This window comes from Pleurodeles waltl, chromosome 8, assembly GCF_031143425.1.
Source record: "Pleurodeles waltl isolate 20211129_DDA chromosome 8, aPleWal1.hap1.20221129, whole genome shotgun sequence".
Taxonomy (NCBI): domain Eukaryota; kingdom Metazoa; phylum Chordata; class Amphibia; order Caudata; family Salamandridae; genus Pleurodeles; species Pleurodeles waltl.
In genome coordinates, this window is record NC_090447.1 from 954,599,421 (window position 1) to 954,613,771 (window position 14,351).

A 14,351-nucleotide genomic window follows, 5' to 3' on the forward strand; every position below is an offset into this window, starting at 1 on the left:
TATGACTCCATAGTAAATTATTGAATTAGTAACTAAGAAAGGAATGTTTTTAATTACTTTATAGTGATCAGAGAAACGTTATGGTACTCAAAGAAATGCATAAAAACCTACTGATGTATATTGAGAGACAGTCCTCAGACCCAGGTTCTGTAACTGTGCTACTCACCTTAATGTTTAATTAAATAAACTGGTCCTGACCTGACAGATGCTTCTTGTCTTTTGTTTTTTAAGGTAAATTCACATTAGAAGAAAAAAAAAACACCAAACCTGGCAGATAACTAGATCTTTGTGTGCAGATTGTGTTTTTCATGATTTGGTGTGAATCCATTCATAGTTTTTGTGAAATTAGGTTTTAAAATATTTGTATATCTGGATTGTTGGGTCCACAAGAGTCTCTTGAGAGCCTTGGGGGAGCACAAATTAAAAAATTCCACCTTGATCCTGTGGGAGTAAAACTCTTGCTTGAGCAAGCGCTCTGATAGGCTGCCATCAATATGAGAAAACGTTTCTGGCAGCCATTACAGGACTCAGGGACATAGGGCCTAAGTTAATTCTTGATGGACAGCCAGTGGGTCTACCAGGACAACAGAAAGACTGCCCTCCAGATTTAGAAATGACAGCCAGACAGGAGATCTTTTATAAAAGCATTGTCAGGAATCACTGTCATAGTGGTTCATGCCATTATATTTTTTATCTGCTACACAGCTGCATCAGTATTTCATATTTCTTTAAAAAAAGAAAATCCTAAATCAGGATCTTTTTTTTAGAGAAAAATTATGATGCTCCCCTCGCCATGTGTGTTTTCTCCCATGACAGGGGGAGAATTATACTCATTTGCTGGGTTTTACCTGGCAACAAGAAACAGTAAGAATTGTGACTTTGGCAGTTGCACCATGGTCAGACCACAAGCACAGACAGCCCCCCTCCTCAAGCCATTTTCAGCCCCTGGTACCACATCTCCCATGGCCTAATATGATGTTTTAGGGTTGTGTGCAGTGCGGGATTGGCTGCCTGTGGGGGCTGCAGCCATGCTCTGCGGCCAACCCCCACTGTGCATGACAAAAGGCTGTGCTCAGCAGGGGGTTGGCCTTATGTATGATAATAAAATATTACTTTATGTTAAAAAAACATTAAAAATTAACTGAAAAAAGGGATAAAGTAACATTATGTGTGATACAAAATAAAATCTGTTGCTGTTCAACCATCTTTCAGGCCTACCACTGCAATCTGTGTGTGCAATTTTAAATTCCAATTGAACCTGTCTAGGCCCAACCTTCCTGTTTAATATATATATGACACCCCTAGGGTAGACTCTCAAAGGTTGTAAAGGTACTTTTAAGTTTTACATGTCCTGATAGTTAAAAACACTTACATTTGGGTTTCACTATTGCAAGGCCTACCGTTCCCATAGGGTAACATTGGAGTTACCTTATTACATCTCATAAGATGTAACTTCCAATTGGGATCAGGTGGACAGATCTAAAGAATTGTATTTAAAATCCCTCTTTAATGGTAAAGTTAGATTTATAGTCACAATTATGAAAATAACACTTTTAAAAAGTTGCCATTTTCTTGCCTCATCCATTTGATGCCTGCAGCCTGATCATGGGTCACATGATTAGGTGTAGCTGGTAGTTGGTGTTTATGTATTGTCCTCAGACAGTGAGATAAAGGGAAGATAGGTGTTGGTAGGATGGGTCACTCTGAGTTAACAAGGGGGAGGAGCTATCACCTATCACATTTGCACATCAAAAAGGCTCTGCCTGAGCACTCTCACAAAGGGTTTGTCACTAGTCTTTTTAGAGCCCAGACAGGTGGGTCCATGGCAAGGAAGATAGGGATTCCTGCCAGCTCAGGAGGACGAGAACATTAAGAAGCTTACCCTACTTCAAAGTGGGCATCGGGTGTAAATATTGGACCCTGATACCTAACTCTTCAGTAGACATCTAGGCCTGAGAGAAAGCTCAGAAGAAGAACTGCTGTGCTGCTCTGTAAGAGGGACAGCAATTCTGCTGCCCTGCATCCCTGCTGCCTGCTGCTCTATTGTCTGAGTGAAGGACTGGACCTACTTCTTGAACCCAGGACCTCCAAAGTGACTTCAAAGGCTAATTGCCTGGCCTCCTGACCAGAGCCTCAGGTACTGAATGGCTCCAACCACCTTGAATCTAGCACCTGTACTATGCCTGTGTTGAGGGTACACTAGCACATCCAAGAGCTTGATTACAGTAAGATGCTGCTGCTTGCAACATTCAGACTTATTTGTGTATGCTCATTACATCCTTGAAAATCAAGTTTGCGATAACCAATGCTTGTTAAATGTCTCATTTGTTATAACCAATGCTTGTTGATTATGCACATTGTATCCCACCTGCTAAACTTGGGCCAGCTGTAACTGTCAAAATATGTGCTCTTCACAATGTCATCTGTATTGAACATGTGCCACAATCAGGAGGATAATTGTTCATTTCCTTAACAAGGAATCAACTGCCAAAAGGCACATGTGCACATTTGATTTTTTTAAGGATGCTTGTGAGACTGAGTTCTTGCTTGGCTTCATACCTATTACTCTGCTCACCTGTTTCTAGTTAAGTTCCTTTTCCTTCAGCCTGCCTCCAGTCGGGTTTCAGTGCAAGTCTACTTCATTGCTTTCCAGCTTGCCTCCAGTCGAGTTCCAGTGTTTCCTGTTGTCCAAACAGCTCCCAGTCGAGTTCCAGCATTTCTCGTCCTCTGGACAGCCTTCAGTTGAGTTCCGGCGATCCTCACCCTCCGGTCAGCTTCTTGCAGAGCCCAAGCTTTCCTCTTCCATCTTTTGCAGATGATCTTGTATTTCCCATGAAAGACCGAAAATAAGAAACGTGGAAATAAATCCCAGTTTGGGTTCTTCTGAAATTTTCAGGCAAGTAACTTCATTTCAAGCCCATGATCCTAAAAACCAAGAATCCAGTATTTTGAGAAATCAGAAGTCCTGACACCCAACACTGCATGCAATCCAGGGTTCAGCAGTCCAATGCTGTAGTCCATGAAGCAGATGCTGGTATTTTCTCTTTTTCTCTTCCCAAAACCCCCTTCACCTTGAGGACTTGCGAGAGGGCAATGTACTCTTCATCACAGGCAAGTTAATCCTCACCGGAATGGGTTATTGTCATCACCTCATCAGAACACCGGGAATTCAGGTGAGTGGCTCGCACAGAACAGCCTGCTATGAGTCCTACCCTCCAAGTAGTGCTAACCCAGTCCTGGACCTTTAGAAATAAGCCAGAAGGAGCTCTGCCAGCCCAACTATAGTCTCAACCGAACTGACCCATCGAGCTGGAGTGTGATACATAACAACCAGAAACTCGGTGTCAGAGACCCTGCATTACGCAACTCTGTACCAAACTCTGCAGGGAGACCGCTGTGTGGTTTGTCTCCAGTGCAGTACTTTGCATCGCCACCTGCAGTGTTCCTGTAACCACAGCTGCATTATGCATTCTTGATGCAGGCCTTCATATTGCAAGCCCCTCTTAAACACCATCCTTAATTGCACCACCGGGCTTCGCATCACAAGCCCCAATTTTTTTTTGTAACCAGCTGATGTTAGATGCATCTCAATGCAGGCCTTGTCACCACAGGCCCTTATTCAATGGCGTCATCAATGACAATGCAGGAGCTTGCATCGCAGCTTTTCAGCTTGTGGGAATTGCCACTAAGTGACACATCCTCAATGCAGGACTCCACAGCGTTCCTCAACCAGGATTTAAAATAATTTTGCCCAGTTGGCCTGAGTCTCTGTAGATGGCTCATGGTCCATTGCAGTCATCTTGAACGTGTGACTTTATCACAGTCTGATGCGACCAGATAACAACAGTTGGGGCTTGGTGTTTTTTGGCTCTATTTTCCCTTACCTCTTTAAAATTGCATTCCTCCAGTTCTACTGATTAGATTTTTGTCTTTTTAGTCTGACATTATTTATTAAATGTTAACCTGTTTTCTAAAACATGTTAATTCATGTGGGATTTTTCTTGTGTTGTGTTTCACTTTATTACTGTGTAAATTGCTGCATATATACTTTACACAGTGCCTCTAAGTTAAGCATGACTGCTCTGTGCCAAGCTACCAGAGGGTTAAGCACAGGTAAATCTTGGGTTTGCTTGTGAGTTCACCCTGACACAGATTGTGGTTGCTGCTTGAGAAGGGTTTAACCCCCCCCCCCCCCCAATACCAGTAACCCAATTTCTTACGGGCATCTGTGTTTAGTGACTTCCAATGGTTTGGGGGGTATATCTGTGCTCCACTGGCAAGTGGGAATTGCTGTACCTCAATGATATGTGGTATCTATGATCACATAGTTGATTTTCTCCCCTGCCATAGGTCTTAGTAACCACATGTTGTGTCAGAGGTTCAGAATCACTTTATTCTGTACAATCTGCTTGCTGAGAATGCATTTCTGAGTTTTCCACGAGGCTGTCATCTGCAGGGAGTCTGGGACCTTTAGTACCAAGGTGATGAAAAAAGACTAGAAATCAGCTCTCTTGTCTCAGTTCAGAGATGGTTATTTGAGAAGTCCAGTATTCAGCTATAGAAAAGTGGGGTTTTAGTTGTTTGGCCTACACATCTAATAGGCTCAAGATTTTCTCCTTATTGGGAACCAAGAACCCAATGGTAGTGCTTGACTCTTTCAGAGTAGTGAAGCAGAGAAGTCCAAGTCCTACTCAGTGGAGGTGGAGGAGCTAGTAATCAACTGTTCGCTGGCACACAGTAATAACACTCAATGAATGCATGTCCAGTTGTTTTGAAGAGAAACCAGAGGGTGTATCAACATTATTATATTAATAAAGTATTTAAAAATGAACATACCTTATGACTTGGGCTTTTTATATGCTTCCAAATCATGAAAATGCAATCATAAAAAACAACCCCTAGAGAGCATTACAACATATACCTTTCTTAAACATTTCTGGGCCACAATAAACACAGACATAGAACAAGCCCCAAGAAGGCACTGCACTTTGGGCTGTACAACAGAAGATCAAGTCTTGGGAGTGCTTCAAAAACATTGGGGAAAATCCTAGAGGGATCCTGGTTTCTATGACACTGCAAACATAGTGTCAATCCTTCTAAAAACATCTCAGGTGGAGCTGCTGCACTCCTGCAGCCTCTCCTCTTTCCTTTATAACATTGGTGGTGTCCCTGAAATCCCATGGACATCACAAGGAGAGAGAAATATGTACATTCAAAAGACCCACAGTGCAATATTGGGTGTTCCAATCTGCAGCAGTGAGTATGAAATTAGTGATTTCCTCTCTGTGCCGGAGAGAGATGCTGCATTTTTATTTGGTGTGTGGACTGGGGGCTGCACAGCTTTTCCTCTTTTTTCTTTATTTCTGGGTACCCAGTCACAACCTGGCACCTTCATGTCTCAACCACTTTGGGGCGAGCTGAAGAAGCCCACCCATTGCTGCCATGCTGGCTCTAATGTGGCTCGCACCTCTGCGTGAGGCTGCAGCAGCCGAGAGCTTATGCTTCTCTGCCTGCTCCTGTGGGCAGAGATCTATTTGCACATAGTGGCCCCCATCTCCCCCAGGCATGAGCACAGGAAGTGGGACAGGCCCACCCCAACTGGGAGGGTGCAACATTCTTTGGCAGCCATTGCCCTGGGGATGGGGTCTCCGGACCAAGGGAGAGTCTGAAGAGGGGGCTGCATGCATGCCCTTTCCTGAGAAAGATTGAAATAATTCCTCCTCCGCTGACCCCCAGGCCATGAAGAAGGGTCAAAGGTTGCCAGTCTTCAGAATGCCATAACTCAGGCCCTTTTGTGCTGATCCAGGCGATCTTGAGGTCTTTTCCATCCTGGTGGTGAGCAATTTAAGCAGACATTCTCACCTCCAAAGTGGTGTAATCCATAAGGAGCTGATTTTCCTGGCTCCCTTTGCCAGCCTTCCTCACGGTCTTTGTCAATGGGTGCAGAAGTCTATGGCTTTCTCCCAACTGGTCCTCATAGGGTGGTAGGAGACTAAGCACACTTGCCCTTGGGGAGACACACTAGGCCTGGGTTTAACTGGGTCTCTTCTGGGCATCAGGAGGTTTCTCCTACCAGTTGTCCATGGCATCCCTCGGGTTCAACAGTGCACAGCAGAAAAATACCAACCAAGAGAGAGTCTCCCCTTTGTGCAAGAGTTATTAAAGTGGAGTGGAATGTTCCAGCAGCCAGGGACCCCTGGCCAAAATGAGAATGCCATCTCACCTCTCCACCCCTGTCCAGACACTCCTGTATGCCTGCACAGCAGGCTGGGCCAGTTCAAAGTGATGTCATCCTGGAGTCACTAGTCACTTCAACACTAGGGACATCAGCTCTACCCCTGGTTGACATCAATGACAGTGCCTCTCTCACCAAATCTTCAAGGGGGAGCCCCCCACGTGTTGACCAGGTGGAGCCCACTGCACCAAATGTGATAAAACCTAACCCTATTATTCACATTTAGTTTCATAGGTTTCCTATTTTGATCCAAGGAAGCTCTCAGGCTTTGTGCAGTCCACTGTCTAGATGAATTCTCTAAACTAAAATGCGAACTATTTCCACAACTGGTCTATTTCTTTATATTTCTATATCAGAATTCAACTTTGGGTGCCTCGCTAATTTGATCCCAGGAAAGCCACTTGCAGCAAGTTTGGTTCCATAAAGCCATTATGTTGGCATTTCCAACGTTTTGTCTTGATGGTCCCATTTATATGGCCTTGATTTAGTTCTAAGACTTTATTTGGACATTGCCTCTTGACTATATATGTCAAGTAGTTTTCCACTCAGTTTTCCTTTACCCAATCAAGTGAATTAATAAATGAATTAACTTAAAGACCACTGAGTTCATGGTCTAAAGGCCCAATCTAGGCGACACATGGCAAAGAACTCACAACTGGCATAACATTCTGTTTAAAATATGAACATGCTACTTGAAAGAAAGAGACCTATGTGGTCATTGTGCCACTCCTTCAGTGTATCTACTATCTACCTTTGCCTAGGACAAGGGAACAGACAGGGCTATCAGTGTTAATGGTTGAAACTAGTGGTAAGAGATTGAATTCATTACACCTATGCCACATGACTCACGCTACAAAACTACCTATTGTTAATGAACCTAGTGATCATCATGATGCTGTTGCAGTCTACCGGAGGTCTATATTCTTGGCCCACCTCCTGTAGAACGTACACTACAAGGTTAGTAGAAATAGCATCACTCTTTGCATGCCTACCTAATTCCACCTGATAAAGACGATAGGCCATGGCATAGTTTAAATATTTTCGTTTTAAATTTATATTGGTTTTGAAGATTTAATCTCAGAGCAGGAGTTCAGGAGTTCAATATACACCGTAATAATAAAGAACAAATAATAATGATATCTGTACAAAATTAGAATAAGAAAAAAACTGAGAAATACTAAACAACACGTCTATTTATATGTCATAACATAAAGCAATTTTGCCAGTCTTCAAAATTGATTATACCTGCTGATATTATTATTACTCGCATTTCTAAATTTCAGAACTGAAAAAATAGGAAAAGGATTCAGTCCGAATAATACATTAATAGTAGGAGTTCGGACTTAGAGGTTACATCCATCCTTTTTCTTCACCCCTTCTCCACGATATGCTAAGCATGGATTCCCTTCGACCTTATGGTCTCATGTTCGGTTAAAATCGGCACATACTAACTACATGGAGCATCCTGTTTTGACACATATAGAAGTTTACCGCAGGATTGCTCCTTAGGGGAGGTACCCTGGTAGACTGAGTTTGCTACACACCTTGGAATAATGTTATGTGTCTGTGTTATTTGTATAGTGCAGACCTCCTCACAAAACAATGTAGTGCGTTACAAAAAGGAAACTACAATGGAGACTGCAAAGGGACGGGGGAAAGTGGGGGGTGGAGGGGGCAGAGGAGCTTGCAGTGGAAAATATCATTAATAAGAAAGGACTTTTAGGTGGAAGCTAACAGAGAGCACTGATGCATTGCTTACAGGTTTTAGGGAAATGAAACTGAGTAGACAAAAAATTGCGGGCAACAATGGAAGTAGAGTTTCTTCAGGAGTCGTGAGGAAACCAAGGACCATACTCATGGTTTTGTGGCGCAGGGCAAGGTAGCATGCCGTGCTGCTCTGTGTCACAAGGAAAGGGCAGGAACAAAGTGTATCTGTGGCATATAGCACATTTCTGTCCTTTCTGCCTGTGCTGGCACTGTTTTGGCAGCCTAGCGCTGACACAGGCACTGTTGAACCATGGTGCAAGGCTGCCTGCATTGCATGCAGGAATATTTTTGTGCAGGAAAGGGCACCATTTTACTATTTCTATATGTGCTGCATGTGTGCTGCAAAACGCAGCACACAAAAAGAGGAAAAGTGCGGAAAAATAAGTATATTTCTGTTTGTTGCGCCTCTTCTGGGGAGGCGTAAGGTTTTGGCACATCCCCAGGTTTACAAGGTGTTGTAAATCTGGGGGTGCATTAAAATCTGTGGGGGTTGTGTGGAAAAACCTAACACAACACTCATGGAGCGGCTCCTTAGTGCAGAGTAAAGCAACACAGCATTTGTGCTGCTTTGCTTTACACCCTATTTATGAGGACATTCAAAGCCATGCAAAGTGCCATTGCGTGATCTCATATGGGTTAGTGGTTTGCCCGCCATTGCATCACAAAAAGTGATGCAACACAACGCAACAGCAGTGCAAGGGACTTATAAATATGGCCCCAAGCGAATACACTGCATCAAGGCGTTGTTTGAAGAATCCAGTTGCAAAGTCTTTGCATCAATAGGCGACTAAACGGATTGTTCTTGAAGTGTTTTGTTCAATCAAAGTATAGGATTGTATAGATAATTATGTAAATGTTTTAATACATTTTTAAAAACCCTTTTTTATTATATGTCTGATAGCTGTGTGCCTCAGTAACAACTTCCTGGAAGAGTCCCAGTGTTTTCAAACCCCTGTCCAAACCTCTTTGCAAATGTCAGAGTTATAAGTTATGCACATTTGTTTACATCCAGTAAATTACTGAATGCGATAAATTTCACATACCTTGCTAAGTTTTATCAGCACAATTATGCCAGTATTCAGCAGAGAAAAAAGCCCTGCAAATTACCAGAACATGTTGATTTGGAGTGATAAGCACCACATTCCACAGGTAATTTACAATTATTGTGTAACAGGTTCTGTTTACTGCACCAATAATTACTGACCATTGAGGAATCGGATTTTATCAAATACACTAAGGACCAGATTTACTAAAAAGTGGCGCAGTGCGATGCTGCGCCAACATTGGCAGTGCTTTGTCTCTTTAGAAACACAGGGATGCGCCATATTTACTAGAATACGATGCACCCCTACGTTTCCCCCTACGCTGGTGCTAAATTGCGCTGCCTACAGCCAACGAAGACATCCTTGCATCGTAGTGCAAGGATGTCTGCGGTGACGGGTTTGATTATCTATGTGGGGGAAGGTGTCCTTTCCTGCACATAAACAATCACTAATGACGATTTGGCATTTCTGTGTGTGCTGCAGAATTCAGCACACAGAGAAGTTCCAAAGCGTAATTTTGAAATGACTGTTTATGTTCAGGAAAAGGACAACTGCCCGCACATAAACGATCATTTCTGGCATTTTGCTATTTCTATGCGTGCTGCAGAATGTTTAAAGCCACCATGTAAATGCGGCGCAGTGCAAGGCGCTGCCGGAGCGTCACAAAAAGTCACACTCCGGTGGCGCTAGGGGCTCTTAAATATGCCCCCAAATATCTCCCACTCTTAGCCACTCGCAACAAGGGCATAAGTGTTATTGTTGCAATACAATTGCCACACGTTTGAATTTTCTTATTCTATTGGCAAATCATTAAGTTGTACATTTTAGAATGCTATGGGTAAAAACATTATATGAAAATAGAGTTCTCTTTTATCATCTTAAATCCCAATTTTAACTCTGATTGAAGCAACATGTCGGTAACCTTGCTGCAAAAAAAGATAGCAAGGAAAAAACTGGTGAGGTCTCGGGTCCTTATGATAGAAGAAAGAGTTTTGCCCCTAGGGGAATAGAATGTTCCTTCTTAAATAAAACTGTTATGGAAATCACCTCATTAGGACTAAATCCCCAGGAAGATGACTTTAGAAACCCTGTTGCATTGATTTGAATTTTGACATTTGTTGAAATTAATAGGAAATTCTTCATGAAAAAGTACAGAAAATACTTCTGGAACATGCTTGAAAAGAAAGCCCCATAAATGTGAAGCTGAATTATGAATTAACCATATTAACCTACTGCATTTAGCAAAAATGATTCAACAGATAAGGGCACGTGTGTCCCTCATTTCATTTTCCTAAGGTAGCTGAGACTTTTTATTTCCAAAATGACCATTTGAAATGTTGGACATACTATTTTAAGTAATTACCTTTATACCACCCAAGAGCCAATTATCATTAGATGGAAATGGTGCACACAAGTAAGTCAGAATGAGTGACTAGTGATAGCTCTTTCAGGCCCCAATTGTGAGTTTGAATGTACTGTGGTGATTTTATTGCACTGTAAATGTGTATGCAAATATACTGTTACTATGCAGTTAAATTGCCCCAGTACGGTGCAGTTATGAGTAAAACCCCATAGGATAGGGAATTAATGTGTGGTGCCAATTTGTCAGGCCATAAAACCATGTTGAATTCACTATTCTATGGCATCTTTCCACACACATTACCACATTACCAATGGACTTCTCCCAATCTGCATTCCACATCAACCAAAGCACCAAAACCATCCTGATAGCTGCTACTGATGACATCAGAACCCTCCATGACTGGGGAGAAACTGCGGCTCTGAACCTCTTCGACTTCTGAGCAGCATTCAGCACTATATCCCACCACACCCTTATCAAGAGGCTTCATCACATTGGCAACCAAGGTGATGCCCTCAAATGGATTGCATCCTTCCTCACCAGAAGAACCCAGCAAATCTGCCAAACAACTTTCACCTCAAAATCCAAGAACATCATCTGTGACGTCCCTCGAGGCTCGCCCCTTAGCCCTACATTATTGAACATCTACATGACCCCTGGACCAACATCGTCAGTACCCACGGAATGAACATCATACCCTACACAAGAAACACCCAGCTAATCCTCTCACTATCAAAAGACCCATTTACCACGAGGGCCAACTTCCACAGATGCATGAGGAGCATTGCTGACTGGATGAAAAAGGACTGCCTAAAACTCAACACAGACAAAATGGAAGTGCTGATCTTCAGGAACAACGCCTTCTAGAGGAATGACTCCTGGTGGTCTTCTGAATTAGAACACACACCCACTAGGACAGTCAATGTTCACAACCTTGGCATCATCCTGGATAGCAAACTCACCATGAAAAACCAAATCACCGCACTCTCTTCCACCTGCTTCCTTACTTTTTGCATACTCAGTAAGATCTTTAAATGGCTCCCAACCAACACCAGATGAACTGTCACTCAACCCCTAGTCACCAGCCGACTGGACTACGGGAACACACTCTATGTAAGAATCAACACGCAACACCTGAAGAGACTACAGACCTTATATTATTCAGAAGTCAAACTCACCCTTGACCTCCCCAAATGGACCCACACCACGTCCCACCTCAAGAAGCTTCACTGGCTCCCCAATCATAAGAGATATCAATTTAAGATGATGATCCACACCTACAATCAAGGACGAGAATACATCAACCACCACCTGAACTTCCATCAAACCTCCAGACACTTGAGCTCCGCTTTCCCCTCTCTCACAATCAATCATTTGTAAAGTGCGCTACTCACCCGCGAGGGTGTTCCAGGTCTTGGCGGCGAGGTGGGAGAATGATCTGCTGCTGGCTGTTGTCCTGTGGATGCGTGGAATGGTGGTGAGGGTGAGGTTGGCAGAGCAAAGCTGTCGGTTTGGGGTGTATAAGGTGAGTCATTCGTTGAGGTATGCTGGTCCGGCGTTGTTGAGTGCTTTGTGAGCGTGGGTGAGGAGCTTGAAGGTGATCCTCTTGTTGACAGGGAGCCAGTGCAGGTCTCTCAGGTGGGCAGTGATGTGGCTGCGGCTGGGGATGTGGAGGATGAGGTGTGCGGAGGAGTTCTGTATGCATTGCAGTCTTTTCTGGAGATTGGTTCCTGTATAGAGAGCGTTGCCATAGTCCAGTCTGCTGCTGACGAGGGCCTGGGTGACTGTCTTTCTGGTTTCGGTGGGGATCCACATGTAGACCTTGTGGTGCATGCGGAGGGTGTTGAAGCAAGAGGATGAGATGGCGTTGACTTGCTGGGTCATGGAGAGCAATGAGTCCAGGATGACCCCCAGGTTGGGTGCGTGGTTGGTAGGTGACGGTGCAGCTCCCAGTGTGGCCAGCTACCAGGAGTCGTCCCAGGCGGAGGGGGTGGAGCCGAGGATGAGGACCTCAATCTTGTATGAGTTCAGTTTCAGGCAACTGTTCTCCATCCAGTCGGAGACAGCCTTCATTCCTTCATGGAGGTTGGTTTATGTGCTGGCGGGGTCCTTGGTGAGGGAGAGGATCAGCTGGGTGTCATCGGCGTATGAGACGATGTTGAGGTTGTGAGATCGGACGATGTTGGCAAGCGGTACCATGTAGACGTTGAAGAGGGTCGGGCTGAGGGAAGATCCTTGGGGTACGCCGCAGATGGTCTTGGTGGCTTCAGATCGGAAAGGAGGGAGGCAGACTCTCTGGTTTCTGCTGGTGAGGAAGGAGGTGATCCAATACAGGGATTTGTCACAGATCCCTGCGTTGTGGAGGCGTGTGCTTAGGATGCAGTGGCAGACGGTGTCGAAGGCGGCCGAGAGGTCCAGGAGGATGTGGGCGGCAGTTTCACCTTTGTCCAGCAGGGTCCTGATGTCGTCGGTGGTGGCGATGAGGGCGGTCTTGGTGCTGTGGTTGCTGCGGAAACCGGATTGGGACGGGTCCAGAGTGTTCTTTTCCTCAAGGAAGTGGGTCAGTTGCCTGTTGACGATCTTCTCAATGACCTTCACCGGGAACAGGAGCAGGGAGATGGGCCGGTAGTTTTTGTGGTCCTTTGGGTCCGCCGTGGGTTTCTTGAGTAAGGCGTTGATCTCGGTGTGCTTCCAGCTTTCCGGTATGGTGGTGGCCTCGAAGAAGCTGTTGACAATCATCCGGAGTTGGGAGGTGATGCTGTAGCTCGCTTTGTTGAAGACATGATGAGGGCAGGTGTTGGATGGTGAACCAGAGTGAATGGTGTTCATGACTTTGATGGTATCATCATCGTTGACATGGGTCCAGAAGAGCAGGAGGTTGATGTGGCTGGGGGGTGGTGTGTCTGAGGTGTGGGCGACTGTCGGGAGGGTCTTGGTGTTGAAGCTGTCGTGGATGTCTGCAATCTTGTGGTGAAAGAAGGTGGCTAGGGAGTCACAGAGGTCTTGCGAAGGTGGAATGTCATTGGAGCTGGAGCTGGGCTTGGAGAGTTCCTTCATGGTGTTGAAGAGCTCTTTGCTGTTGAGTGCATTGTTGCCGATGTGTTCCTTGAAGGAGGATCTCTTGCCAGTCCGGACAAGCTGGTGGTGCCTGCAGATGTTGTTCTTGAGGGCCATGTGGGTGACCAGTGTCTGTTCATGGCACCACTTCTTCACTTCTGGCACGTCTATTTGGAAGCCTGGAGGTCGGTGGTGAACCAGATGGCCTTTCTGTCGGTGTGGTTGTTGGAGGGTTTCTTGATTGGGGTGAGAGCATTGGCGCAGTCGTTGATTAATTGCCTGAGGTTGCAGGCAACTGTGTCGGTGTCTGCAGTGTCGGCTGGTGAGTCGAGGGCAGAGATCAGCTGGTCTTCGTTGACCTTGTTCCAGCTGCGGTGGGGATCCGTTGCAGGTGATGGTGCGTGGTGGGTTTCTCGAAGGTGAAGTTGATGCAGAGGTGGTCAGTCCAGCCTAGTTCAGTGGTGTGGCTGAAGGTGACATGGCTGCTGGTGGAGAAGATGGGGTTTAGCATGTGTCCGGGGGAGTGGGTGGGTGTCGTGACAAGCTATTTGAGTCCGAGGTTGGTGAGGTTGTCGAGCAGAGCGGTGGAGATGTTGTCATTGGTGTCCTCGAGGTGGAAGTTCAGGTCTCCGAGGATGATGTCGTCTGTAGTAGCAAGGGCGTGCATGCTTACGACGTCGGTGATGGAGTCGCTGAACAGCGGCCGGGTTCCAGAAGTCTGTAGACGACGGTTCCTCTGAGGGTGGTCTTGTGATCGATGTGGATCTGGAAGTGCAGGTGTTTGGTGGTGCTGAGGGTGTCTTCGGTGTTGATTGAGATTCTGATGGTGTTCCTGTGGACAATGGCGATCCCTCCTCCCGGTCTGTTGGCGCGGTCACTCTGGGTGATC